This window comes from Lepisosteus platostomus, chromosome 16 (assembly GCF_059453375.1).
Source record: "Lepisosteus platostomus isolate fLepPlt1 chromosome 16, fLepPlt1.hap1, whole genome shotgun sequence".
Lineage (NCBI taxonomy): Eukaryota > Metazoa > Chordata > Actinopteri > Semionotiformes > Lepisosteidae > Lepisosteus > Lepisosteus platostomus.
In genome coordinates, this window is record NC_142626.1 from 21,685,208 (window position 1) to 21,710,663 (window position 25,456).

The 25,456-nt window shown below is 40.9% G+C and overlaps 1 long non-coding RNA gene and 1 gene segment (V, D, J or C); one reads left to right on the forward strand and one right to left on the reverse strand.

The window, feature by feature from the left end:
- LOC148647025 (Ig kappa chain V-III region MOPC 63-like) overlaps positions 1-25,456 on the reverse strand; it is a 482,291-nt gene that overhangs the window by 282,406 nt on the left and 174,429 nt on the right.
- Positions 17,194-22,552, forward strand: LOC148647035 (uncharacterized). The gene is made up of 2 exons (XR_015927575.1): positions 17,194-17,448; positions 21,540-22,552. It is a non-coding gene; the product is annotated as an uncharacterized LOC148647035 (long non-coding RNA).

The following is a 25,456-nucleotide window of genomic DNA, read 5'->3' on the forward strand; positions in this document are numbered from 1 at the left end:
TGGGAGGTTTATTGATCCATCTTTTTCTGTTGCAAATGGACCATCTCCTATTCTCAACAAATGTTTAGGGATTCCAGCATGTTTACCCTTTTTGACATGAACTCTCATGTTTGTTTGAAGATGAAGCTTCTGGACATGTTTCCACAAATAAGCTTTAATTGAAGCCTTCAATTCATCAGCTCTCGTTCCTTTTGGGATGACTGGCAAAGTTTGTCTGAAACCTCCTGTCAAAAATGTAATTCCTCACAGAATTTCATCATTGCCTCTTATGTCCTTCAGTGTTTGATCAATAGTTTCAAAGGCATGTTTTTATACATGGTGCACTAATCCCAGACAATAAGCTTGCACTCAATCAAAACCTGTGCAAATGCTGTCCCTTTTGAGATGTTAAAAGTTCGTGAATGATGTCTTACCAGATCAAGAGTCAATTTAAATGTGGAATGGGCAGTCCTGCCACCAGCAAGGAGGGTTGAAGCTATACCTGATGATGCCACAGCAAGAGCAATGTGTCCTTGTGTACGCAAGCTAGTGACAAATGTCCAGTTCCACCTGGAGCACTGAGGAAAAAGAACCCATCTAGATTTTTTTCTGTAGACATTTGCTTGATCTGATGTGAGCTTTTTCTCATTGCTTGCAACAAACTCCTTCAACTCTTTCCCTGAGCATTTCCTGAGAGATGCCACTTTTTTCTGATCTTGGTTGAGGCAATCCAAATCGCTTCAGTTCTTTGCCTCCTAATGGAAGGAGCTTGTCTTGAATTTTCACCAGACGCTCATTGAAGATAGTATCATCATATGAGGCATTTTTATTCAGTACATGGTACAAAATGTCTTAACTGAGAGCCTCCTTGTGATTCTCCCATAATGCTTGTGGGTTGGAAAGTGTCACGACTCGTACCTTCTCCCTTAAGCACCCTGGCATTCCCACATGTACTAAATTCCACACATGCTCATCCAGGAACTAATTATCCAACCACGTCTCTCTCTCTCTTCAATATTTTAACACTCCTCACCGGCTTACCTACACTCACTATTGAGAAGTCTTCCACAGCTTTCTCTTGTGCGAGCTACTATTCCCGACCTGACTCCTTTCACTACCTGACCTGGTTCTCCTACTTTTGACTTCGCTCTTGCCTAACAACTTGGATTTGGAATATCGGATTTACTTTTGCTCGTTCTACCTTCTTCACGGCTTTGCACAGCTGGTCCAAATACTCACCCCTTTCAGAAATCCTGTCAGAATAGTGAGTCTAAAGACATGGACCCAGCGAGCCAGGGTGACCCTTTCTCTATCCTCCGAGAGCACTCCCGGACGCTCGGCCAACTCACGGCAGCAGTTCAGCAATTAGTAGTTCACGTTGCACATTCACCGCATCCACAGCCTGCTGCTCCTATTACTGCACCTGCTAGCCCTCTGCCATCTCCTCCTCCAGAGAAGTTTGATGGAAACCCCGTTAAGTGCCAGAGTTTTATCATCCAATGCTGGATGGCTTTCCACCTCCTCCTGGACTGTTTCCCTACTGATCATGAGAAAATAGCATTTATGGTTTCTTACCTTACTGGTCGAGCACTGGATAGAGCGAATAACATTCTCATTCAGAATATCCTTGAGTCTTCTAACATTTTCAGGCCATCTTGCAATCTGTCTTTGGTCAGCACCATTCACATTACTTGGCTGTTTCTCATCTCACTACCCTTACACAAGGATCTTGATCGCTTCAGGATTACGTCACAGATTTCCTCACGTTGGCAGCTCAAATCCTCTGGAACCAGGAGGTCCTTATTCATCAATTCTGCCATGGATTGTCAGACGAACTCAAGGACAACCTCATTCACCTACCTCTTGAATTTCCTTCCTTGCAGGCTTTCATTTTGCGGATCTTTGAGCTCGACATCAGACTACAGGAATGCAAATCCTAATACCTAACCCCTTCCTCCCTCAGGCTCCTCCCTTTACTAGAGCGTCTTCTGGTGAGAAGCTTAGTGAGAGATGTTGTTTTTACTGTGCGGCTTCAGACAATCTTCTTGCTTCCTGTCCTATCTGCCCACCTCCTACTTCTCCACTCACCGTTAAGGCCGGTATTGTACCCACTTCCTCTTCTGCATCTGGACTTTTTCTCTCAGCAACCCTTTTTTGGGATGAATGCCAAGTTTCTCTGTCTGATTTTATTGATTGAGGCGCTGAAGAACACTTTCTTGACACTGGATTCGCCTCTTCCTGGAACATTCCCTGTCTCCCCTCCTATCCATTTGTTTACCCTTGATGGCTCCCCTTTGACTCCTGGTCTGGTTGAATGGCAGACGGCACCTCTCACTCTCCACATCGGTGCCACCCACCAGGAAGTCATTCAGTTTTCACTAATTTCCTGGTCACGAAATGAGCTTACCTCTCATTGCTGTCAACTTCCCAAGAAAATCTCAGTCTCTTTTGTTTCCCAGATTGAGTTCTTTAAAATTCCCCTACCATATTCTGATTTGCATCTGGCTTTCAGTAAAGAGATGGCTCTGTCTCTCCCTCCACATTACCCTTATGACTGTCCCATGAACCTGCTCCCTGGAACTCTTCCACCTAGAGGTCACATTTACTCTCTTTATTTAGCTCGGCTCTGCTTCTCCGCCACCCCTATCCCTCTCTTCCGTTTATCTTAGAAGTTGATGCCTCAGCCTATGGAGTTGGTGCCATACTGTTGGTGCCATACAACTTCAATTGTGGTTGGGGCATTGAACCTGCTCTTATGCTCACCAGCTGGTGTCTTGTGTGCTCTAATGATTACTTTGTGATCTCCGAGCAGGATCTTGCAGCACTGACTTGAAACTTCTAACTAAATTGTTATGCTCATAGAGCATGTTTTATAGGCCCTGAATGACTTCCTGTTGAACACCAGGCATAATATGCCACCTGCGATCTGTTAGTTCTTGCTCATTGCCCATGAAGTAAATCTTAACACATTTAGGCAATTCTTCTTCAACAGGTAAAAGCAAACCTGTTCTCTGATACACTTGTCCCTGGATTTTGAGGGTGGGCATATGCCCTGGCTCATTTACTTGTTTTGAAGCACCAAACGATGTCATTTGGAAACACGAATTGTACTTTCTGATATTTGAAAGGAAGTGCCTGGACTTTTCTGTGTCACCTTCCATCAATGAGAGAAGAGGCACTGGTGGTTGTTCTATTGGCAAAAGGCTCACATTTCCATTATTCCAGCAAAAACCTGGTGGTTCATCTTTCCACTTTTTCACACTGCAGTGATTGCACACCACACTCATAGTTTCAATTTCAACAGCTTTGTGTTGTGAGATGTCCAAGTTGTTAATGTAATCAAAAGCTACATTGTGAAGGTCAAACTGTCTTTGTCTTTGAGCTGCTTTTCTTGCTTGGTCTACCTGTTGCCTTGTTCTTGTTTGATCATCTGTTTCAGCTTGGCAAGCTGCAGCTGCTCTAGCTCTTTGTGCCTGTAACATTGCTTCTCTTTGCTCTTCTGTTTCTGATAGGCGCGCTGCTTTGACTTTTGAAGTAGCTTTGGTGGATCTACCCAATGATCCAGAGCTCTTCTTGGGTAGCATGTTCTGATCTATCTAATTTAATTAAATGGTTTATTAGATGGTTTAAATTTCAGGTGCTTTATAGATACACAGAGATATTTACACAATGTCACGATTATTTGCGAGTTTGCGTGGAGTGGTAAAGGATAACGCGCCATCACCTGACATCACAATCGAAAAATGAATGTTGTGAATAAAACATAAATTTACCACATACTCAGCATTTTTGGAACATCGAATGTTCACTGCTGCACTTGCGTTTTTAATCCTGTTTATCAAAAAATGATCGGGGACGGGGATTCCCCTAAGTTTGATAACAAAACATGTTGGGTTTTAAATTAAATGGCCTTTTCGGCCATCATTGGCCTTGAAGGTGAAAAGTTTTATGTTAAAACCTAACCTAGGGAAAGATGTACTTGTGTGCAAAATTTCAGGTCTGTAGGATGGAAAATAAGAGCATGCATAAAGAACAAACAAACAGACACTGTGCTTTATAGATATAGACGTACGTGCACTAATTCTCATCAGTCTTGTGTCATTAATGCACACACCACTGCCTTATTTCTGCTGGCTTTTGCTTTGAGAACCTGTTACAGAAATGTCACAGTCTTCTGACTGTGTAGACTTAGTTAACAGTTTTAACAGCTCATGCTTGTTAACTCTGATTAGGTAGCTCCAATTAGAACCTTTAGCAAAAAGTACTATGCTAAAAATGCCCTTGACAATTTATGCAATATTAAAGGATAATGCAGACAGTGTGAGCAAAAATGGAATGACTACTTATGCTTGAAAAAACTTTTAAGAACCTTCAATGAAGAGGTTAAACTGCAAGAAGTAAGTAATTTCCTGAATTGATTTCTACTAATCAGCATAATCCTAAATTTCTTTTGGGCAATATTAAGAGTATTGTAAATCCTTCCCTCAGTGTATGTTCTGTTGTCTCTGTGGCTTCATGTGACATTTTTTATCCTTTTTCTTGATAAAATAGTCTCTATAATATTCTAAGTTCACCATATCTATTTCTCATGATGTTGTGCCTGTGCAACCTGTCTCTGTAACTCTTTCTGTCCTGTTTTACTGAAGGTGCTGTTTCACACTGTGGCCGTATAGAAATCTCTCAGTACAAAATTTAAATATGGCTAAGTTAATTACAGAATTACATAATTTCAAAACTCTCTTTTATTTCTAAGATTCTGAAAAGGTGGTGGGTATCCACATTTGTGGCTGTACTACACTATAATAATATGTTTGAAAGTTGTCAGTCTGGTTTTCTGGCCTTTCACTAAAATGGCTCTGCTTAAAGTTGCAATTACGTATTTGTAAATGCAGATCATCGTGAATGATCTGTTTATATTCTTTTAGAACTTAGTGCTCCTTTTGACACAGTTGATCATGTCATTCTAATTAAGAAACCCGAAGGGTGGGAAGGCATTTCTGGTATAGCCTTGAAATAATTTTTATTTTATTTATCTGGAATAACTTTTTATTCTATTTCTATTGGCAATTGTGTGTTTCCTTATGCACAGATTATATGTGGTGTCCTGCAGGGATCAATTCTGGGACTCATTCTATTTTCTGTTATACTGTATGTTTCCTATGGGCCTCTGGGTATTCATAAACCTAATATTTCCTTATAATGTTATACTCCTGATACTCAGTAATATCTTTCTTTTTATCCTGGCTGTCCTCAAAATGTAAATGTTCCAAACATTTCTCCTACTCAATGATGATAAAACAGAAGTCATGATCAAATCAGGTTAGGCTACGTGCTCTTGGCCCTAATATTAGACTAGCTTTGAGGAATCTTGGTGTGATTTTTGATTTCCAGCTCAGTTTTAATTGATGTGAAAAAAAAACTAGCTGAGCTCTGCTATATCAAAGTAAGGAATATTGCTAAAATCAGATTAGAACTACCTTATAAGAAAACAGAAAGACACGTATACACATCTTTACCTCATCATAGTTCGTTCAGATGCCTACGTCAGTGTCAGCATGCTTAGGCTGCAAAGGAACAAGTAATAGGTTTATTCCATGCTGAAAAGAGAAGAAAACACAACGTTTGGGCCGTGGAGCCTTCTATAGGTGTGAGAAAGACAAGGCAGTAAGCAAAGGTTATATAGCGGGAGAACAAAAGCTGGGAGAGAGGAGGAGCGAGGTGCGGGAGCAGGGGACAGAAGGAGAGGCCGGTCAGGAGGTGTGAAGTCAGAATAGGTGAAGAGAAGTGTGAAATGAAACCTACGATCAATAGAGAGAATTTAGAAAAAAAGTAGTCTGTCGTTAAGAGAAGGGAGAAGGTGTGATCCTAGCTGCAGGATAATTTTGGTTTCTGCAGTATTTCTGATGTATGAGTTCGGAAAACTGTCTTTGCAAAAAGTAAAATGGAGCAAACATAGACGAGCAAATGAAGGACTAACAGTCCTAGCCTAGGGCAGCGTTATACACCCTGACTGCCGCCGGGAGGAAAGACCTGCGGAAATGTTCCCTTGAACACCGTGGCTGGAGCAGTCTGTTGCTAAAAGTGCTCCGCTGCCCAGTAACAGTCCCATGAAGCAGATGAGAGGCGTTGTTCATGATGGCCGTGAACTTGGTCAGCATTCTCCTCTCAGCCACCACCTCCATGGGGTCAAGGCTCATCCCCAACACAGAGCCAGCTTTCTTGATAAGGTTATTGAGTCTATTTGCATCTTTTGTCATGATGCTGCTTTCCCAGCACACAACAGCGTAGAAGATGGCCGCCGCCACCACTGATTCATAAATAATGTGTAGCAGTGTTCCACACACACCAAAGGACCTGAGCCTCCTAAGAAAATAAAGTCGGCTCTGACCTTTCTTGTACTTGTCAGTGTTACCAGACCACTCCAGCTTATCATCCAGGTGTACCCCTAAGTACTTGTAGGACTGTACGCCCTCTATGTCCTCACCCTGGATGGAAACAGGGTTCAGCGGAGACTTATTCCTTCGAAAGTCCAAGATCATTTCTTTGGTCTTGCTGGTCTTAAGCTGGAGATGGTTAAGATGACACCACTCCACAAAGTTGGTAATCAAGCTCCTATATTCCTCCTCCCTCCCCTCTCTAATACACCCCACAATTGCAGAGTCATCTGCAAACTGCAGATGACATGTCTCAGAGTTGTACCTGAAGTCAGAGGTATAAAAGGTGAACAGGAATGGAGCAAGGACAGTCCCCTGTGGAGCCCCAGTACTGCTAACAACCTGTTTGGACAGCTCTGTAGCCGTACATACTGTGGCCTGCAGGTCAGATAGTCTGTAATCCAGGACACCAGGGGAGTGTCCACCTGCGCCACCCTTAGCTTATCTCTCAGTAAAGGTGGATGGATGGTGTTAAAGGCACTGGAGTCAAAGAACATAACTCTCACAATGCTCCTCGTCTTCTCCAGGTGAGACTTAGCTCTGTGTAGCAGATAGATGACTGCATCCTCCACTCCCAAGTTTGACTGGTAGGCGAACTGCAGGGGGTCCAGTGCTGTACTCACCAGTGTTCTGAGGAGGTCCAGTGCAAGCCTTTCCAGAGTTTTCATTAGGTGTGATGTCAGTGCCACTGGTCTGTAGTCATTCGAGACTTTAGGGTGCCCCTTTTTGGGTACTGGCACCAGGCAAAATGTCTTTCAGAGCATCGGAACCTTTTCTAATCTCAGGCTGAGGTTGAAGATGTACTGCAGCACTGAACCCAGTTGGTCTGCGCAGATCTTTAGCACCCTGGAGCTGACACCATCAGGACCTGCTGCCTTCCCTGCATGGAGTCTCCTCAAATCCCTTCTAACCTGGACAGTTGTGATGGATAGGCCAAGGAGGGCAGGGGAAGATGGAGTAGGAGTAGGCGGGATCTCATGATGGGGTGACTGAGGACATCAAGAGGGTGTCTGGGGTGAAGGCCTGTGAGGTGAATGGACAGTGGACCCTGTATCGAATCTATTAAAGAAAAGATTCAGCTCATTGGCCCTCTCCAGGCCTCCCTCACTCTGTTGGCCACCGGACAACTTGTGTCCAGAGATCTTCCTCATGCCATTCCATACTTCTCTCAAATTGCTCTCCATCAGCCTGTCCTCCATTTTCCTCCCATAAGCCATCTTGCTCTCCCTAACTCTCACCTTCAGCTCCTTCTGTGCTCGCTTCAGCTCCTCCTTGTCACATGCCCAGAAAGCCCTCTTTTTCCTATTTAGGATGGCCTTCAGATCACTGGTGACACAGGGTTTATTATTGGAGAAGCAGCGTACTTTCCTGATGGGCACTGTACTGTCAACACAGAAGTTTATGTAGTCAGTGATGCAGTGGGTAAGACCATCAATGTCATCTCCATAAGGCTCACAGAGTATCTCCCAGTCTGTTGTTTCCAAACAGTCCATCAGTGCATCATTAGCCTCAGCTGACCATCTCCTCACTGTCCTGGTGGTTACTGGTTGCTGTAGTACAAGAGGCTTGTACAGAGATAGGAGGTGAACAAGGTTGTGGTCAGATCTGCCAAGGGGGGGAGTGATGTGGAGCTGTAGGCATTCTTGACATTAGCATACAGCAAGTCCAAAGTCATGTTATCTCTAGTAGGGCATTTAACAAACTGACTAAAAGTAGGCAGAGTAGATGAGAGCGAAACATGATTAAAATCGCCAGTTATCAAGCACATGGCTTGTGGGTGACGAGTCTGTAGTCCGGCTGTAACAGTGTTTATGACGTCACACGCTGAGGCTGCATCGGCAGAGGGCGGGACATATACCAGCACAACAATAACCTGCAAGAGCTCCCTAGGTAAGTAATATGGCTGCAGGCTAACTGCTAGTAGGTCAATGTCCGGGGTGCAGAGCTGTTCTTTTACAGTTATATGATTAAAGTTACACCATCTGTTACTCACAAACACTGCTAGCCCTCCTCCTCTCTTTTTACCGCTCTCCTTGATTTTTCGATTCGCACAGTAAATAAGTTTGCTGGAGGTACAAGATCCCACCTTGGTGATCTGGAATTGTTCTAAGGGGCCTTGAATGAGTGTAGTGTTAGATGTGTACTTGCAGGTGATACAGCAAGCTCTGTTGCAAGGGAAAGTGCCTGGTGTGGATGGTTGCTGAGGGTGGTCAAGGGAGCTTTGAACAAGAAGGTTACGCAGATTATGTGGTCGGCAATATGAGATGATAGGGTGGTCAGAAAAGAAGGCCCCAATGGAGGGATCATCCTGTAGGATGGAAAAGTTGTCATTAATAGTCCTGGGGATAGGAAGTGTGTTGGGGTGGTAGGGAAGCACCAAAGGAATGCGGTTGTTACTGCAGGAGTTCCTGATTGAGTTGATGGTCCGAGGGGTGTTTTTGGCTCGGGCAAGGGCCCTGTCAATAACACTGCTAGTGTATCCTCTGTTAATGAAAAAGGAATACATTTTGAGGGCTTGGTTCTGGAAATCGATGTCATCGCTGCATAATCGTTGTAGCAGAAGGAACTGTGAAAAAGGGAGAGTTTTTAGTGTGTTTGGGGTTAAATGAGCTATACAGGAGATAGCTGTTTGAATCCGTGGGTTTGTAATAGACTGAAGTAGAGAGTCGGGGGTAGTTGATGGAGAAGGTGATGTCTAGAAACGGAAGAGTAATAGAAGATATGTTCACTGTATATTTGAGGGATGGGTGGAACTTGGTGAAGTTGGTTTATCTCATTATGATTGGAATACTGCAATGCTCTTTACTCTTGCTTCAGCAATCAAGTTCTTGGTTGAGTCCTGGTTGTGCAAAACACAGCAGTCAGGTTACTGACAAGGAGCAAAAGAACATCCCACATCACTCCAGTCATTGCCTTACTGCACTGGTTGACAGCGAGATTTAAAGCTGATTTTAAGATTTTATTGATTAAGTACAAAGCTCTGAAATGGACTGGAACCTACCTATCTGAGAGATCTTCATTATATATCCATAGTAGACATAGCTGTCTATATGTGTATAGTTTCTTTCAATAATAAACTTTTTATTACTAAAAGCAACATTTTTTAAAATTAATTCCCTACATATCACAAATGCAAGTGATTTCCAATACACTCTAAGCACAACCTTTAAGTTTCAATTTCACAGCTGTGAAAGTATTTTCTGATAAAGCAGAAAATTTATGATATACTGCCCACCGCAAGATTTCATAAAAACACAGGGAATTCCATAGATTTTTACCAGCCAAATAAAATCACAGCACCACAAATATTACAGGAAAAGAAAAACGACACATTCAGCCTCAAAATGGAATTCTATGAAGACAAAACAAAAACATATTTGTATAAGACTATAAATTTGGCAAATCAGTCCTTAGATGCTTCAAAGAGAGTTAGAAATTGTGTTTTTTTAGGCAAAATACAATCACGAAAGCAAAAACGCACAAAAATACATAAAACTAGATATCCTATCTAGAAATAGGTAGAAATATCCGTTGTTCAGATAATTCTAACCATTCAGAGACTTTCTCTATATATTATACATGTGTATTTTTTACTGTGTTTCTAATAAGTACTGAACATGTCAGAAAAGTGCAAAAAGTCACTTATTATAAGAAACCTCTCTAGAAACACCAGTAGTGAAACACAACAGTACAAAACAGTAAAAACAAATATTCTTTTGATTTCTTGTTACTTATTTTCCTTTTTTTGAAGGCTGACAAAAGCATTCCATAAAAGTTCATGCAGATTTTTTTTATATCTGTTTGGTCACTCTCAAATCTTTATCCAAGGTAGAAGATGTTTTACAGAAGACCTAGAAAAAAGAATTTTACATCCTAAATGTGCCACAACTTGAGAAATTGTCTTTTGCATCAGCTGTTTTTTTTTTTACTTTTTCTGTTCTGGATATTTATTTGTAATGTGTGTAGTGAGTACAGCATATAAAAAATCTGAAGGTTCAGATGGGATGTCCAAGGGATTCTGTATAATTCAAGAGCCTAACAAGGCCTGTACTGTGTATACTTTTCAAGATGATTCTAGATATTAAAGTACACATCCATTCCAGGAGGACATTGATGTTGGCTTCCATCTTGGGGAGGGGGTGTGTGATACCAGTCCACCAGGGGAGGAGAGGTAAAGACAAAGTGTGACTGTGTTTTCTCTAATGGAGTCTCAGGACTCGGGAAGAGTCTACTCTCAAATATCAGGTCGGCAAATTTGGTTTATTCTTTAACATCTTGTTTAAAAAAAACATTTTATAGACTTTCTTTTAAAAATAATATATTTTAATGTTTCATTGTGGTTTGTTTAATTTGTGTTTTATTTTAAGAATACCTGGTGTTTTAAACGCTTTAATGTTCTATGCGTTATCTATGCTTTATTACTATCAATTATTTTTTTTTTCTTTTTCCTCTTCATTTTTAATTGTATTCTTGTGTAAAAAACTTTTTGATGTAGAGGTGGAAAAGTGCTATATAAATAAAGTTATTATTGTGCAGTAGTGAAACAATCATAGGTCTTTATTTCAACACTGAATTAAAGACAAAATGCAATAGTGCAAGAGCTCTGCCGAACTTTTGGCAAGGCTCTTTTTTGTAGTGTGTAACAACCAAGTGGCACAAAACCAAAGATCTGTAGCTATGTCCTCATTTTAGCATATTTGATATATGTCTACACCCTGGAGCTAGACTAAGTCTAAACAAATACACTGGTCATTAAGCAATTTGTAACTGTCAGCAGTTTGTAACTGTCAGCAGTTTCCACATCCTATTTTTGTCAAAAGTTACAAAAACTTGTTTATCACAAGCAATTTCAGCTATATCACCATGAAACTCACAACTGAAAACCCATCGAAGCTAAGCTGGTGTGAGCCCAGCCAGTTACTGCTGGAAGAGTTATTAGTGTGCCAAGTAGGAAGCACTCACCTGCAGTTTGTGTGGGTCCTAATGCCCCAGTATAGTAATGGGGACACTTTTCTGTAAAATAAAGGTGCCATCCTTTGGATGAGACGTAAAACCAAGGTACTGACATCTCCAAGAAGAGTAGGGATGTTACCTTGTTGTCCTGGTCAAATTTCTCCCTGGCTTTTACCAGTCTTGGCCTCTTAATCCCCATCTATGAATTAGCTTCATTACTCTGCTATCCTCCCCCCTGATAGCTGATGTGTGACTGCATTTGTACACTTTGACTGCTGTCACATCATTCACATGATGATGCTTTTTGAACTATGAGCCAATTCATCAAAGAAGCTGGAACCTCCAGCTCATCTGAGATGCCCTAACCTGGGCTGAAGAGTGAAACGTGCCCAGAATGATAGCGAGCCTGGACCAGGAGAAAGCCTTCAACAAGTAAACCACATCTATCTGTTCAGAGTGTGGAACCATTCAGATTAAAAGAAAGTTTCAGCTGCTGGATAAAGATAATGTACTCTGTAGTGGGCAGCAGGGTCAATAGGTTTAGAGTTAAACCACTGAAAGAACAAGGTGAAGTTCTTTGCCACCTGGAGGGACAGGAACACGGTGCGTGAAGGTCTCGAGCTCTGCATGGAGCCCTGTTGTTGGCCAGACTCAGATGAGCGCTGCAAGCAATGGTCTTCAAGTTCATCCGTATGAGTAGGTCACAAGAAACTGGATCTTCTTCTGCAAATTCTGTCAGGCACTGCAGAACCCGATAGTACTTTTTCCGGTTGTGGTTCTCCCTCCCAATGAGGTACCTGATTCAGTGGTCAAATGTTGGACGGAAACCGGACAAGCACAGGGCCCTGTACAGGGAGGTGAGTGGACAGCTAGTTGCTGGAGAGAGGCTGACGACACTAAAGGAGACCTGGGCGATGACTCAATCCAAAGAACTAGACAACAGGCTGGAGAACCTCAACTGAAAGGCTGTGCAACAGAGATTGGCGACCAGAGAGGTCCTATAGAGGCTTCCCCACACTTTCCCCGGGACACGTGTTTCATCAGGGAGGCATAGGAGCATGTGTTCTGGAGGTGCCAGTTCACCAAGGTAGTGTGGGGTAGAATCGACAATACCGTGCAAATTCTGGGAACAGGAATGATGATACACTACAGATCATCCTGCTGGGGCTAGCACTGACTGGACTTGACAGAGGCACACAATACAGTAATATCACCCTGCAACTCACAACTGACAGCCCACTGAAGCTAAGCAGTTGTGAGTCTGGGCAGTGCCTGGGAAAAATCTAAGGTTGCTGCTGGAAGAGGTATTAAAGAGGCCAGCAGTGGGTGCTCACCCTGAAATCTGTGTGGGTCCTAATTCCCCAGTGTAGTGATGGGGACACTATACTGTAAAAAGGTGCCTTCCTTCGGATGAGACATAAAACCGAGGTCCTGACTCTCCGTGGTCATTAAAAATCCCAGGGTGTTTCTTGAAAAGAGTAGGGGTGACACCCCGGTGTCCTGGCCAAATTTCCCCATTGGCCTTTACCAAACATGGCCTCTAATTATCCCGAATTCTGTGAATTGGCTTCATCACTCTGCTCTCCCCCCAACTAATAGCTGATGTGTGGTGAACACACTGGCACACTATGGCTGCCATTACATCATCCAGGTGGATGCTGCACATTGGTGGTGGTGGAGGGGACTCACCATTATCTGTAAAGCACTTTGAACAGGGTGTCCAGAAAAGCGCTATATAAGTGTAATGATTTTTTTTTGTGAGTGTGTTTTAGAATAGGGAAATAGACTCCCATTTATTATGTGGCATCCTTGTTTGCAGAGAGAGATTTAACTGTAGGTTGTATTTTGCATTTATTATGAAGGTAGCTTATATTTTATTGTGGCCTCTGTGGGCATAATTCAAGAGGTCAATACTTGAAGCAATCTGGGGTTTTCTGCGTGATTAGGGTGTTATGCCTCTGAAACGGCTGGTCTGTAAATACCGTAGTGTTTGTCTTGTCATTTTTAATGAATATGTGTTTAACAAAGTGTGCCTGGATTATTACTAGTTTCACCAAAGCTGTGTCAGAGAATAAATAATTCACGTGCCTTTAATCATATCTATTGCTCGGGTATATTCTGGGGAAATAACTTACAAGTTGGGGGTTATGAATATTTATTTTACTTAATGACTAAACCACTTGGTCAATTCCTGATCTTCACCATTTGCGTAACCCCCCATTTGTAAGAACATGTTGAATTCTCTGGGAAAGTATACACAGTACAGGCCTGGTTAGGGTCTTGAATTCAAGGGAACCCCTTGGCCATCCTGTCTGAACCTTCAGATTGTTTTAGATGTCTTTCTCACCACATACATTAGAAAAAAATATCCAGAACACAAACAGGAAAAAACAATAGATGCATTTGAGAATATCTCCAGTTTTGGCACACTAAATGTCAATTTCTCTTTCTACAGTAGGTCTAATCTAAATCATCTTCTACCCTAGATAAAAGAGTTATGAAACAAATCTAAAAAATCTCTATGAATGTTTATGGAATGGTTTTCTCAGCCTTCCAAAAACATAAAATAAATAATAAACAATCCAAAGAATATATTATTTACTATTTTTACTCTTATTTCACAACTGACAGTCCTAGAGAGGGTTATTATAATAAGGTTAAGCAAAAGATTCAGGGATGGAGGAGATTATTATTATTATTATTATTATTATTATTATTATTATTATTATTATTATTATTAATAATAATAATAATAATAATAATAATAATTGCTTACACTTATATAGCGCTTTTCTGGACACTCCACTCAAAGCGCTTTACAGGTAATGGGGACTCCCCTCCATCACCACCAATGTGCAGCATCCACCTGGATGATGCGACAGCAGCCATAGTGCACCAGAACGCTCACCACACATCAGCTATCAGTGGGGAGGAGAGCAGAGTAATGTAGCCAATTCATATATGAATTGAGATGAATTATCAAACCAGACTTAATAAGACATTAAAAGATTAACACAGCTCTCATAGAACTGACCATTTCATATAATATCTCTCCTTCCCTTTAATGTCTAATATGTTTTTTATAAAAGGCTCGGGTATCAGAATATGATTTCAGGATATTTTCAGCTTATTTTTTATCAGAATAAACTTTATTTTTCAAACAAATGATTACACTAACAGCAAATAAACAAAACATTCTAAAAGAGAACTTTTCGAATTAGGTGATTGTCCATTATCGTTCAGTGCAAGTGAATGGTGGGGCCAGATTTGCACAATGAAAGCTTAAAATGAGAAAAAATCCCAAATTGAATTAGACTGCAGTTAAAATGTAGGAACTACCACCCCCAACCCTTTTCTCTCAGTTTACTCAGAAATTTATAGTGTGGAGGAAAGGTTAAAACTAGGTCACTCTCACCCTTCTTTAACTAAGATTCAGTTTAAATTAAGTAATAATTAATCAACAATAAAGGTTTTGTTACAAACAAACCTGGGGTGAAGTAAGCTTAACAGAACAGTGACAGTGGATGATGATCTACAGTTAATAGCAATCAGATTACTCAGAATTGCACCAGTGCATGTTGTTCTTGTGCTTTCTAAGAACTGACACAACAGCAACTCTGTTTTGAGCAAGGGAAAGTGAGAGTGAGGGAACTTGTTGAGAAAGTAGCCAAACATACAGTATTGCACTTTTCTTCAAAATTCTTAAACTGCCTTTTTGAGCCAAACTGACTGGGGTGCAGACCATCTCTCGCAAAAAAATTCTGCCTTTCCCACAAAGTATCCCAGTTATTCACAAAGGGCTATAAAGAAAAGCCTGCTAAATGTTTCACATCCAGGATTAAAACCTGGAATAGGACCAGACAACATAAACTTCTTTCCGAACTGCTTCAGTCTGACACACAAATACTGCTTTGCTGTTTCCAGTTTCTGCAATATAGTGTCTTGTGTGCAGCAATGAATGATAACAGTTACGTTCTGTGAGCACACTGTACTTCAAAATCTTTAACTCTGGTGCCAGGATAATGTTTCTCCAAACATGTTTTCATGTGTGATACAGTGGCCAACAATTAAAATCCTGGGGACTAGCTGAGATACAGAAGAAATTATCTGTGAAGATGGTGTACCTGTTTTAAGTTTGTACTCCCGAGGAGACAGGAAGCGAGCATTGCTGAGCTGAATCCACAGCAGTGAATTAGTAATCCAGGCGTCGGTGAAAGGTGTGCGTGTGGTTCAGCATGGCAACAAACACTCTGACTGAGGGACACTTTTTAATAACACAGTTCAAAGTCTTCTTCTGACTGTTTGATATCCTGCAATTTTTTTATCCTTCCCTCTAGCATAGAGATTTTGAGGGGGAGCTCCTCAATAAGAATGCATTTCTCCTGACTTTTCATGGTCATTAAAAATCCAGGGAATTTCACAAAAAGAGTAGGGATGTTACCCCTAGTGTCCTCTCCAATTTTCCCATTGGCCTTTACCAATCACAGCCTCCCAATAATCTCTGAACTTCATCATTCTGTTCTCCTCCTCACCGATAGCTGGTGTGTGGGGAGCGTACTGGCAAACTATGGCTGCCATCACATCATCGTGGTGGAGCCTATAAAAACGCTTCAAGTGGAGTGTCCAGAAAAACACGGTTTAAGTGTAAGGATACTATTATTTTATTGTTGCATTTTTCCAGATGTTCTAAAGCTATAGTTTTAAAACAAACATATTTGCATCGGTAACTTAACATTCATTAATATTTCAACAAAGGATTCAGTGTAAGAGGAGATTAAAAATGAGATGAAATTATCAAACCAAACCTAATCAGACATTAAAGGATTAACACAGCTCTCATAGAACTGACCATTTCTTTCAAATTCTCTCCCTCTCCTAACTTTAATGTCTAACATGTTTTATTTTTCTAAATGGCTGTAGTCACAGAAAATGGTTTCAGGATATCCCTAGAGACATGACAAAAGCAGCAAATCACTTTGAAACCAATAGCATGTTTGTAATGCCTCTCAGAATACAGTATACAGCATGTGTATGGGATGGAAAGGGTGGAAAATGATGCATGATTCTGCATTCAAATATCACACTTGCCATAAGAAATAATTATATTTAACTGTAATGAGATGAAGCTTTTACTGTACCTTCAAAATTGCTGTCAACAGAAAAACAGCAGAGCCAACAATAAAAACATTTGGGATTTGTTGGTATTGGTTTCCTCCTGGTCATGGTATTGCACTAGGAAGAGGAAAACAACTGAAGACTTATCTGGCTAAATTTTCTAAATCTAAGTATTTGTAAACATGCATTACCTTTCAAAATGAAAATAATATCACACAGAATTTGCCTAGCTACAGACAATTTACAGTAAAACGGTTTAAAATATGAGTCATTTCGTAAACAATTGTGTATTCATTTTAATTAAAATTAATTCAGTTGGGTGAAGTTACACAGATGCAGACTCTCAAGCTATTCCTAAAATGGGTGTTTTCATATGTGAGTCATCAAACGTGGAAGCAGTGATTGGAAACATAACAATTAAAGAAGGATCTAAGACAAAAAAGTGAATTAAAATATTTACGTAAAATGTTATTATACAACATAGTTTGATTATCAGACTCATAGATATACATCTCCATTACACAATTTTGTCTAATTATTTATGAATATTTTTTATTTTGCTCTGTTGTCTATATTAATAAAAATAGAGTAGCTCACTAAAAAAAAATGATAAGGCATTGCATAGTACACACAAATGTTATGAAACTCTGTCAAATTCCTTTTTTTGCATAATGTCTAAAGAATTAAATCACACCCCCTTAGGTGGCAAACATCTACAGCAATGAGCAGGAAGCTTTTATAAAGTGCATTAATTCAAAGAACCAATCACTTTGGACAGAGGCCAAACCTTTCTTGTCTGAAACATATAAATGAACTGTTTTGGAACATTTTAGCTAAAGGAAACGTTAGGAGTGACTCTAAGCAGAAGACATCTCACGCTTCAAAGGACAGAAAACAGCAATCTGACAGTATCTTGATTTTCCAGGTGTCAGACTCCTGCTACTGAACAACCTTCCATCCAGCACAGGTACTGTACCAATACCCTAATGTGTTCTTTGTTTCAGTATAATAGTCAATATTATTAATACAGACTTCATTCATTTTCAGCACTTGAAACTTTGAAACTTATGAATTACAATGTATTTTGTTTTAATATGGTATTAGGCAGAGGATTCTTAATGAAGACTCAATGTGCTCAGATAGTGTCTCAAATGATACTGTATAATCCTCTAACAATTGACTGAGGAAAAACATGAGATTGTAGCAACAAAGAGGACAAGAGTAGTCATCAGAAAGGATGATTTTTTCATCGGTTTTCAGAGATGCTATGCTCATGTTCAAAATAAAAGTCTATCTGTACCCAAAGTTTAAATCCAGCATATAGTACAATGTTGACAATGCATGCTTGCATCCTGTATCTCTTGCGTTGTCACTAAATTTGATATTCTCTTATGTGTGTAGATGTGAAGAATAAGTGTTCTCATAGTCGTAAACCTTAAAGGTCTCATTTTCACTTGAACACCCTTCCACAGTTCTCTATTCATGACATGGTTATTTATATTTTCTTTTATTTTAAATTTTTAAAGTTTTAAATTCAAATTACAGATACAAAAAGTACGGAATAATCCCCAAAGAACGGTAACAAATGAGAGTTGGCCATTCGACCCATCTAAAACATTTTATTTCTTTGCTTTCTTGACATAACCAGCTGCACAGAATTTGGTTTGGTCACCTCATACCTTTAAAGACATACAATACAAATAAACAACATGTCAACAAAGACGATAGTAGAATGCATACACCCAAATCATTCACACACCATCTTTAAGACACACCAGTACTAAAATAAGTAAGCAAACATTTAAAAAATCTCTGGGTAGGTGGGGAGAGAGGGGAGAAGTAAACAGAGGCTGGTGAGGGTGGGAAGTGTCAAAGAGGTTCTTTACAGCTTTATGTTTCAGTCTAGAGAGGTGGTCCACAGAGGGAAGGTGGTCTCCTACAGTTTTGGATCTGATATACATTACTGTCTCTAGCTGCTTCTTCTCCTGGGCTGAAGTGCTTCCATCCTACACACTCCAAACATCTTTATCTGTCTCAGGAAGAACAGCCTCTGTTGACCTATCTTCACCATGATGGACGTGTTAACCTCCCATTTGGAGTGTGGGAGATGGTGATGCCAAGAAACTTCAAATTCTCCACCACCTCTACAGTCTGAGCACTGATGCACAGTGATGAGAGTCCTCCTTAGCTTCGCCTAAAGTCCATCACCAGTTTTTGGTTTTACTAAAATGTAGTTCTAGGTTTTTTTAAACTAATTCAACTACTTCATTCCTTAGTACAGACTCATCATTGTTTGTGATATGCCCTATGAGAACAGTGTTATCAGTGAACTTGAACATGTTCCATACAACACATGGAAACTCCCTTTAGTTCAGATTATTTGTCATACACACAATTGAAGTGCTTATTTGCATATGCTCCAATACAAAGACACTAACCTAACATTAAACCTATACACAGAACCACAGCTGGCGCAATAAAGTTAAATAACATCAGTGTGAGTCAGTGGTAGAGGTAGAATTCGATAGTTTGACATGTTGTGGGAAGAAGCTGTCTCTAAATCTGGAGGTACATGCCTTTATGTTCCTTCAGCATAAGGCTTACCAGAGGGCAGTGGAGAGAAAAATGAGAAACAAGGATGATTGTAATCCTTAGCAATACTGCTGTCCTTCCTGAGACAGTGAGTTGTAAAAAGTTTTCAACAGAGGGGAGCTGTACTTCAATGATGGACTGGGTTGACCTGAGCACCTCCTGTGTCACAATTTGGTCAGAAAACGAGCTGCTGCCAAAACATACTGTAATAACAAATGCGGACACACTTTTAATAGTGCAACTATAGTATGTATTAAGAATATATTAAGATAAACCAAATTTTACAAACTGTCTGAGGAAGTAAAGGCACTGTTGTGCATTCTTTGTAGCCCTAGTTACATGTTGGTCCAAGTTAAATCATTAGTAACGAAAATACCCAGGAACTTGAAGCTGCTAACCATCTCTGCAGCCACCCCATTGATGTGAATGAGGGTATGTTCCCCACCCTGCTTTCTAAGATCAATATCCAGCTCTTTAGTTTTGCTGACATTGAGGGAGAGATTATTGTCAAGGCACTTGGAGCTGTGTCTGGCCACACAATTGTGGGAAACAAGGGAAACAGCACGGGGCTATGCACACAACAGTGAGGAATGCCTATACTGGCAGTCTGTGTGGAAGAGAGCCTTCCATCAACCCTCACAGTCTGTGGTCTGCCTGTCAGGAAATCTAGAACCCTACCGCAAAGAGAGGTGCTGAGACCTGATAATTAAGCTTGATGACTAGTCTGAATGGAGCTATACTGTTCAAGATGGAGCTCTAATCAATGAATAGAATTCTAACATGTGTCTTTATCATCCAAATTCTCCAAGGCAGTGTGAAGTACCAGGGAAATAATAATAATAATAATTAATAATTGCTTAAACTTATATAGCACTTTTCTGGACACTCCACTCAAAGCACTTTATAGGTAATGGGGACTCCCCTCCACCACCACATGTGTGCAGCATCCAACTGGATGATAAATAAATAGAATCAATAGCAGCAATAACTTTAAGCACATTGAGTAGTCCTGTATATTGGTTTAAAGATATTTTGGACCCTTCTTCTTTACAGTGTTTCAGTTAATTGGTATTATTGGAATTACTTGCATGAATGGCTTACCTTACGTCATACCACAGCATTTCAGTTGGATCAGAACTCTGACTTGGGCATTCCAAAATGCTAAATGTCCTGAGTTTAAGCCAATATATGTAGATTTACTCCTGTGTTTAGGATCATCGTCCTGCTACATGATTCAACTTCAGATCATAAATGAATAGCCTGACATTCTCCTGTAGAATTTGCTGATACAATTTGGAATTTATTATTCCCTCAATAATTCCATAAAACCATGAATTTCCCTCCACCCCACTTCATAGATCAGGTTTTTGTGTTGCCATGTAGTGTTTTATGTCCTCCAAACATAACATTGTTTACTTTTTAAAAGTTCCACTGTTGTCTCATCTGTCCACAGAATATTATTCCAGTAGAGTATTGGAACATCCAGCTGGTCTTTGTCAAACTTGGGCAGCAATGTTTTTTTTTATAGCAGGGGTTTCTTCTATGCTATCATCCCATGGACACCGCTTTGTTCAGTGTTCTTCTTGTGGACTCATGAACACAGACATTAGCCTGTGCAAGAGATGTCTGCAGATTCTTACCCATTACCCTAGTGTTTTTTGTCACCTCCTTGAGATTGTATGGCTGATTTTTGTTGGACAACCACTCCTAGGGAGAGTAGCACTGCTACTGAATTTCTTCTATTTGTACACTATCCGCATGACTGAATTGATGGAGGCCAATCTTTAGAAATGCTTCTGTAACCCTTTTCAGCCTTATGAGCATCAGCAACTGTTCTTCTCTTCTTTCTGGTCCTCTGAAACCTCTTTTGATAGGGGCATGTTTCACTTCATCATATCTTTGTTACGAAGAGCAGATTCTGTTGGTACCCAAACATTGAGTGACTAATGAGAAACACTTTTCATTATACTATGCACCTGTGTAAGTTTAATGACAATAAAGTTAAATTGAATTGAATTATGGAATTTTTTATAGGGCAGGAGACCTCAGACACACACCTGAATGTCATCTTATTGATGGGAACTCCAGACTCCAATAACCCACTTTAATAGAGATCATTAACCAAGCGGTTCACATACTTTTTTTGAATATAGACAAAGAATGTTTAAACAAAGTATTTAATATAGACAAGAAAAGGTATAATCGTTTGTGTGTTATTTATTTTGTCAGATTGTGTTTATCTATTATTATGACTTAATGAAAATTAGCACATTTTACAAACATTTATGTAGGAATACTGATAGCTCCAAGGGGTTCACAAACTTTTTCTCACAACGTTTGAGTCCTGTTTCTTCTCCACAATGACTGTGTCATATATTGTTCTTCTGTACAAACATGAAAAAAGTTGAAAATATAATTAAACTTGGAATTTTTTTTTATTTACTGATATCTGTCTCTACATTTCAGTACAGTTTTGGCAGAAAGACAATATGGGAGCTGGAGCATCTTCAACTTCATCTGCATCTTTAGTTCATGCTGGTGGAAATGTCACAATTAACCTACGATCTGCAAGACCAAGCTCCAAACTCCATGTGGCAAATGCAACTGGGAAGCCACTTCGTATATTTTATGGAGTGGAGAAGAAGGAGCTTGAAGAAATGGTGCTACACGACGGTGGAGAGTCCAGCACCAAGAAGGTCTTTAAGTCTGATCTCAAGGACCAATACATTCAACTCGACATCAACACACTCTTACCGTTTCCTGAGAAAGGCGTCGACTATGCCTGTGTGTTCGTGGAAGATGAGCATGACAGAAATACTTGCCTGGAAACCGTGGTGCTCAACTACAGTGTCACTCCTGGAAAATCTTTCATTATAGCAGCTGACCACAGCATCAAGATCCACAAGTTAGGAGCAGGCCCCTGGGTGGATGAAGAAGGGCATGACCACTCTACAAAGTAGATTTACAGCAACAACTGGTTATTTTCTATATCAAATCGATCAAAATGGAGAATCAATCTTTCAAGAAATATAATTGATAGTATTCTTTGCTTAACTAGCACATTTGTCTGCAAAATTATAGTTTCTTTGTAAACATTATCATAGACATCCTCACTTAAACACTGAGCGTATGCTGCAGACTCTTCATTGTTTGTTATTTAGAATTCCTTGTAGTACTACTAATAATACAATGTACAGTACACATATTTTTCCTTCACATTTCCAAGTCTATGTTGCTTAAAGCTGTCAATTAATAAAAACCGTGAGATTTGAAATACAATTGCCTATAAATACTATTGATACACATTATTCATATACAGTTTAGACAGCTAGCCACAGTGTCCCCAGATGTATTCAACCCCATTGATGAAAGAAATTTAAAAAACATCAGTAGAAATGAAACAGGTTTGCAGATAGTTCGACATGTTTAAACTATTCTAAAAGGTTATTCTGTAATCATAATAACATTGCACAGAACAATGCTGTATTCACCGTGAATATTTCATTGAATCCCTGAGTACACTTCTTCATACCCCTGTAGTTAGTATGTTTTTAGTCCTGCACTGGGTCCTCTTGTCCTGTGCGTTGAGGTTCTGATTGTTCTGAGAATGAGTTTTGACTCCCTTAATGAAGAATTGGTCTTTTGAAATTGTTGTGAACTGCTTTCCTGCAGCTCAGAATCATCCGTTTGTAATGTACGTGTCTCTGAAATATATGTGGATCTCTTTGCATTTCTAGACATTCTATTCAATTTACAAAGGGTGTCCCCAGTCAGCATTTTGTTTTGTGATTTCCTTGCCAATCCTCCTATACTTGGCTTCTTCATTTTTAAAATCTGACTAGCTTGCTAACTATACGTAAGATAGATAGATACTTTATTGATCCCGTGAGGGAAATACAATCAGTACAGTGAAGGGTGCACTAAAAGAGTAACTCACAGTCCAGGACACACAAAGAACAAACTAGAACAGAACAGTATGCAGAAAAATCGTATTGCACATATGAATATAAATATAGATGTAAATATAGATATCAATATAAATATAAATGTATTTCATGGGTCCCTGGCATATATTGCACAAAAAACGGTTGTAAACAAAAAAAAAAGAACAAATAGAGCAATGGATGTGTAGATGTGTTCAGTCCAGAAACAGGTCACTGTCAATGTTGTCTCTGCCCAGAGGCAAGGTGGATGTGTTGTACAGTCTTATGTCAGAAGGCAAGAATGACCTCCTGTAGTGCTCCCTGTCGCACCGTGGATTAATCATTCTATTGCTTAACGTGCTCTTCATTTCTACAAGCCTGTCATAGTGGGGCTGGGAGATGTTGTCCATGATGGCCTGTCGTTTGGACACCATTCTCCTCTCAGCCACTACCTCCAAGGGGTCCAGGTCAGACCCAATGACAGAGCTTGCTCTCCTGATGAGCTTGTTCAGCCTTTTAGAATCCACTGCTCTAATCCCAGGGTCCCAGCATACCACTGCTTAGAAAATGGCGCTCACTACCACCGACTGATAGAACATATTACTACATAGATTGAAGGACCTGAGCCTCCTCAAGAAGTAAAGTCGGCTCTGTCCCTTCTTATAGATGGCCTCGATGTACTTAGACCATTCCAGTCTGTCGTCGATGTGCATTCCCAGGTACTTGTACGAGTCCACCATCTCCACGCCACTCCCATGGATGTAGACAGGTTTGACTTTTTTTTATCACCAGTTCCTTTGTCTTTGTTACATTCAGTTCCAAGTGGTTCTCCCCACACCACTCCACAAAGCTGCTGACCAGTCCTCTGTACTCCTCCTCCTGCCCACCCTTGACGCATCCCACAATTGCAGAGTCATCTGAGAACTTCTGCAGGTGGCATGACTTTGAGTTGTACTTAAAGTCCGAAGTATAGGGGGTGAAGTGGAATGGAGAATGAACCGTCCCCTGAGGAGCCCCTGTGTTACTCACTACCTGTTCAGAAGTCTCACAGACTGTGGTCTGCCTGTCAGGTAATCAGTGATCCACGAGGTCATGGAGGCATCTACTTGCATCTCCTCCAGCTTCCTCCTTTGAAGTAAGGACTGGATGGTATTGAAGGCACTGGAGAAGTCGAAAAACATGATCCTTACAGTGTTGCCAGCCCTGTCCAGGTGTGAGTAGGCTCTTTGCAGCATGTAGATGATCGCATCCTCCACACCAACATTGGGCTGGTAGGTGAACTTTAGGGTGTCCAGTGATGAGCTAACCAGGGGTCTCAGGTGGGATAAGACCAGCCTCTCCAGTGTCTTCATGACGTGAGAAGTCAGTGCAACTGGTCTATAGTTGTTGAGGACAGAGGGGAGCCCATTCTTTTGTACCGGGACCAGGCATGATGTCTTCCAGAGCACAGGGACTCTCTCCAAGTGCAGGCTCAGGTTGAACAGTCAGCACAGGCCCTCAGAACTCTGGGACAGACGTTGTCTGGTTCTGTGGCCTTAACCTGGTGCAGCCTCTTCAGCTCCTTCTTCACCTGGTCAGCCATGATGGTCAGCCTGGTCTGGGGGATGGTGCTCATAGCACTGTCAGTGCTGCAGGTGTTAATGGTGGAGGTGTTGTAGAATGGCAGCTGTGGGGGATGGGGGGCTGAGTAGCTGTTGGGGGTCGTAGCTGTAGGTGGCCATGATTGTCGGGGGATGGAGGAGGTGTTGGGCAGTCGCAGCTGTGAAGGGTTAGGGAGCATGTGGCTGTGGGGGGATGGGTGTTGAGCCACAGAGGGGCCTGAATCAAACCTGTTAAAAAACTGGTTCAACTCGTTGGCCATCTCCAGGTTCCCCTCGTTGCACCCCCAGCCTGTTTGAAGCCAGCGATCTCTCTCATGCTGCTCCATACATCTCTCACCCTATTCCTTTGCAGCTTGTCCTCTACCTTCCTACTGGAGTTCCCTCTGTATACGCTTGACCTCTTCCTTATCCCCCCTCCTAAAGGCTCTCTTCTTGTCATTCAGAAGAGCTTTCAGGTCGCTGGTGATCCAGGGTTTGTTATTGGAAAAGCAGTGTACGTCTTTGTTGGGGATTTTGTTGTCTATGCAGAAGTTAATATAGTCAGTGACACAGTCCACCATGCAGTCTATGTCGTCCCTATGTGGTTCACACAGCACATCCCACTCGGTAGCCTCCAAAACACCACCTAGATCCTCCATAGCCTGTATCCTCCATATCTCCTCACAGTCCTCATGGTCGCAGGTAGATGCTGGACAATAGACGTGTATAGTGGTGTAAGCAAGACAAGGTTGTGATCTGATCTGCCAAGGGGGAGAAGGGTTGTGGAACTACAGATGCAGCCATTCAAAATGCACGATACAAACCCGTACCGCACGCAACTACCCACAAGCCACCGCAGTGCACCGCGGTAAGTGATTGG